Genomic DNA, 5,685 nt, shown 5'->3' with positions numbered 1-5,685 from the left:
CATCTCATATTCTATGCCCCTATTGGGGCGGCACACTATGTTTTGTTATAGGGAACATCTAGAAATGTTATTGGTGAGGACAACAGAAAGTGAAAACAGGAGAAGATGTTGAAGAAAAATGTATTCTTAGTTCAGCATTCTGATTAGGAAGGGTCTGCTAAATCCAATCGAATCTCCCCATGTGGACTGTGATATATCTTCTCCGAGACCAGGACATAGCTGCCACTTTCCCGCCAGGACCCTGACATGTAGCAAATATGATATTTTTGCAGCTTGGTATTATAGAAATGTGATCTGCCATTCCAAACACTTGTGTGCATTTTTAAAGCTTCTACATCAAAAGTCATGGTAGATAAGCAAGGTGGGAAACAAGTACACCCCAGCGCTCCCAAAATGATGGTGCCAACCGCTCCTCCTGTACCACGCTCTGAACCGTCAGCAAAAAAAGTAGAGAGAGAACAAGACAGAGATGCTGTGCTAGAAGCCCCAAAGAACAAAGAAGGAACTGCAAGAAAAAATGAAGGACCAGCACATGACCCACCCAGACCAGGTAATGTAAAGGTCGGTATTGTATAGTTATACTCTATAGATTTGGGCACTTCATTTACACACCAGATACCCACCATTTATTTACTGACCACCCATGTAAGGACAACCTGCTCCACTGACAACCAATGTATGGACAACCTGCTCCACTGACCACCAATATAAGGGGGTCCTTCTTCCACTGACTATCAATGTAAGGGGGGCTTCTTCACTGGGGACACTTTTCTACTGACCACCAATGTAAAGGGCCCGTCTTCCACTGACCACCAATATAAGAGGGGCCTTTGTCCACTGAATATAGGGGACATGATTCTAAGACCACACTTGCAAGGCTGTCCTTCTTCCACTGTAACCCCCTTACAGTCTTGTCCATCGATCATCAATAGAGGGGACAATTTTCTACTGACCGCCAATGTAACCACTGACTGTGAGGGGACATTATCATTTTCACTGTCTGCTTTTCTTCTCTTGTCATTATTATCATTTGTTTCATTTGAACTTAATAATTATATATTGAATGAGGTTAGAAATTATCATCCTTCAGTGTCAAATATGCTATCTACACTAAGTTTCCTTTCTTTCTTTTATTCTCTTTATTTCTCTTTAAATCAGATTAATAGATTCTTGGTATTATAGAAATGTGATCTGTCATTCCAAATATTTTTGTGCATTTTTTTAAAGCTTCTACATCAAAAGTCATGGTAGATAAACAAGATGGGAACGTAGTTACCGAAGCTGTGATAATCATCGATGATGATGATGATGATGATGATTATGATGATGATTATGAACCATTCTCTGATCCCTCACCAAAAAAAATAAAGATAGAACAAGACAGAGATGCTGTGCTAGGAGTCCCCGAGAACAAAGAAGGACCTGCAAATAAAAATGAAGGCCCAGCACATAACCCACCCAGACCAGGTAATGTAGTAATACTATATAGATTTGGGTTCTTCATTTACACACCAGATACCCATTTATTACTGTCATCTATAGCCCTGAGATGAACTCTGCTTGAGTCTCATTTGTCTTTCACCATCTGAGGCAAAATAGCCTCCTGTGACCTACTTTATAGGTATGAGGATTGGATTTGCTGTTGGGTTTGAGGTGAATGCTGCAGGTTTGAGATTTGCGACCCCCGGAGCATTTATGTGCAGACTATCCTGGGAGAATTTTCTTAGGCCATAATTCTCTGCATGAACTACGGCCATGAGACGTAAAAGGGCCAATGGGGAGGCTTTTGGTAATCCAGCCTCCTCACTATAAAATGGGAGGGGCACAGAGCAGTCATAGTGTCAGTGACTTGGTTTTAAGAAACACTGACACGCTGCAGAGGAATAGCACAAGTATGTAAAACCAATGTTTTTCTTTTTTCAGTTTTGGATGAAATGTGGAGGTGTTAGAACCTAGACATGTTTTTATTGTTGTCTGTGCCCTTGCTGGGGTTATTCACACTCTCTATTTGTCATAGTGACTATTGCCAACAAGAAATCCAATATTTTAAATTGTAACCAGAGCAAGAATAGAGAAACTCCTCTAATAAGAACAGAGGTGCTGGTGACAAGTGTCTGAAAGAGAATTTCTCCCTCATTTTGGAGAGATTTCCTCATAACTCCTGTTGTGTCTTCAGGAGAGGAAGTGAAGAAAATCTCTACAACTGGATACAGAAATAAAAGAAGTTAATATGTTTTTTACATCTCTCCTTAATCTATCTAAAACTTAAATAAACTAATTGGGCTCTAAATAAACATTAAGCATTCCTCCATTTTAAAGGAGAACTATGGGGTTAGGGCTTTTCCCCATAGTTCTCCTTAGGGTAACGGGAGGACACAAACTAGCGTCCTCCCGTCATCCAAAGCTCAGTATACAGGGAGCTACAGCTCGCGGTATACTGAGACGCCGCAGCCGGGACGGATCCCGACATTACTGTCTGGATCCACCCAGCTGCGTGAGTGACAGCTGGCTCTGCCTATCTAGAGGCAGAGCCAGCTGTACCCTCCCCCCTTCCCCGTCCGTTCCGCCAGTTAGGGCTGAAGGATCGGACAGGGGAGGGGGGAATCCCTGCAGGGAGCCGTGAGAGTCACGGCTCTCTGCACGGATAGATCGAGAATCGAGCGAGTGATGGTATGTGTTCTCTCACTTCCCGATCTACTTAGCCGACCTGTGACAGTCTCATTGTCACAGGTCGGCTAGAACTATGAGGATGAGAGGAAATCACTCATCTCATAGTTCTCCTTTAAGTGGACTGAGCACCCTGCAGGGACATGCTGAGTACAAGGAACTAACATTGAGTAACATGCCGAGACAATGGAGCATTCTGCCATTGACATACCAAGAATATCGGCATGGACATTTTGAATACACAGAGCACTCTTCCTACAACATGCCATGCACAAGCAGTAATCTGAGGTACTTCATGTACCTTTAATAAATCTCTATTTTTCTATTCCTAACTGTCCTTACCATGGCCGTACTTTTCTTTTCAATGATATTGGTCTGATAAGCCTTTCAAAGTCACTTACCGCAGCAAACTAAAGCAAAAGTGGAGCAGTTCTCGGTATCAACCAATTACGCTCCTTGTTTTTACTGACACAATAGACATGTAAGCTGAGGAAAAATTTCAGTTCGGTTTAGATATTTTGTTATTTCAGAATTCGGATCCGAAATTAAATTCGGTTCGGGTTTCAGACTAAATCCGAATTTTTGTTAGTTTCGGATGAGTTTATGAATATTCATTTGGAATGCCACAGAAAACCATATACAGATATTAATACTAAAGCTGAATCTCCTGGATCCAAATTTCCGAATTGCATTCGGGAGCTCCCGAATGCCATTCGGGTCTGGGAGCCTCAGCTTTAGTATTATATGTATATACTGTATATGGCTCCCATGTTGCCGTAACGAAAAACTCGTGTTCAGACCCATTCGGCTGCATTAAACCGAAAAACACATCTGATTGGCCAGAAAAGTCACACATCCGACTCAGTTTAGTTTTTGAACGAAATTCGCACGGGTTCCGAAATTCGGAAACGTAAATTCGGAATCGGACACATTCGGATGCATTTGGGATTTGGAAATTCGGATGTGTCCGAATGTCCGAATTTCAGAAAACTTGTGTGAATTTTTATTTGGAATGAAACTAATCGCACATGTCTAACAAATAAGATACAGGAAGAAGCTGCCCTTTAGTGTTCACAAATTAGGCTCAATTTTGTAAAAACTCTCATAATCCGGATTTCTCTCCATTGTTACGAGTCAGATTTATTTTGTTTAATATTGAATACTATTAGAGGTAAATGTCCCCAAAAAATGTGGGCAAAGTAATAACAATCAATTTTAATTTTTTTTAAATGTGGGAATCTTGGGTGAAATCCTTGATAAATAGGCCGTGTTCTATTATTTGTGTTATCCTTTTTAATCTGTCCAGAGTGTTTCATGTCACTGTTTTAAAATGTGTTTTGCTGAATTTGTCTTACCAGCTAAACCAAAAAAAAAAAAAAAAAGCAAAAAAAACACAAAAAAATAAAACTCTTTTAAATCTTACTGTATACTGTATACAATTTATTTGGATGTGGTTCTCTGGTGTAACTTGTCTACTTAGCATAATTGCTATAATGATTATTTTTCAGTACACACATTTTTATTTTATTTCACATTGCTTTTGTCTATATTTTGTCCTCACATTTACATCAAAATTTGAGGATAATTTTACTTAATCTTACGCCTTTTGTTTTCATTTTGTATAGAGCAGGTAATTCAAAATGTAATTTTTTATTTTTATTATTTTATATTTTCCCCTCACTTTTTTAGTCGGAGTGTCAACAGCCACATGGACATATAGAGAGCGTAAATATCCCTAAGAGATACATAGACAGTGGTTCTTGCCCCTCACTGCTCTATCCCAAACTAAAATACACAGAAGTTTTGCCTTTAGTTATATTCTAAAGGAGTTCTAAACCTTGACTAGATGACCTTTAGTCTGCACTGCTTATCATAAACAATTGCTATTTTTTAAAGTAAAATGCTGGTTTCTTTGTTGAAACTTAAAGTGATATTAAAGGCAAAAAAAATGCCCCCCCCCCCCATGTAAATGTTAGCACTTACCTTAAATGATGTCTCTTTTTCTGATCTTCCTCTTCTTTCCCCATGTTTTCAGCTGTCCCTCCAGCGGTGTGACATCACTACGATCCAGCGCTGACTGCTCTGTCTCTCCGATCCAGCGGTGTCTGCAGGCGGGTGCACGCGTCCATAGACTTACCTTGCGTCTCTGCTCGTCTCCCGGCCGAGAATCGGAACTGCGCATGCGCCCGCCCCAAGATCCTTTGCGGCCGTACGAGCAGTTCCTGATTCTCGGCGCGGGAGCGAGCAGCGATAACGAGGTAAGTTTAAAATAATTCATTAATTTTATGTTGGTAAATATTCACACTTTTATTTTTTTTTATTTTTAGGACACAATCTCCGTGGTCTCTCGGGATGAAATCACTTTCTTTGTTACATCATAACCTGGAATAGCATTTGAATCATAACCCGGAATATCATAAGATGATTTTAATGAAACATTATATCTTGTCATATTAAGCACTAAAACCTTTTTAAATAAAATTTACTAATACATTTCTGTACCTCATATGCATACTAATACAATTTTGCACCTTATTCCATTCTTGGCGAGTCAATTTTACCTCCAAGCACCGATTTAAAAAAGTAACCTGAGATAAAATATTACAGTTTTGAGATCTTTTTTTTAGACCAGATGCTGCCGTCTGTACAATAGAGACGGGCTGCATCTAATCGGGGAGGGTGCAGCACTTTCGGGGGAGAAAATGGTTAGAAGACTGGAGGAGCTTTTAAACTAGAATAAGGGGGAGGAAAACAAATTGTGTATAATAAATGGAGAGCAAGGAGCTACAGGGCCAATTCTTATAGGGGACTGTAATATAAGGGGAGTGCAGAGGGCTCACAGCGGTCCATCCACTTTGTAATGAACCAACCGTACCAAGGTCAGATACAGGATTTAGTTGCACTTCAGGAATGAGCAATAATGAAACTCATACCGCTAGCACCAAAATAAAATGTATGTACACCAATGCTAGAAGTCTAGCAAACAAATTAGAGGAGCTCAAACTTATGTTCCTTGAA

This window comes from Nanorana parkeri, unplaced genomic scaffold (genome assembly GCF_000935625.1).
Source record: "Nanorana parkeri isolate BGI_ZX_2015 unplaced genomic scaffold, ASM93562v1 scaffold2109, whole genome shotgun sequence".
NCBI classification, from domain to species: domain Eukaryota; kingdom Metazoa; phylum Chordata; class Amphibia; order Anura; family Dicroglossidae; genus Nanorana; species Nanorana parkeri.
This window is presented reverse-complemented; position numbering follows the sequence as displayed.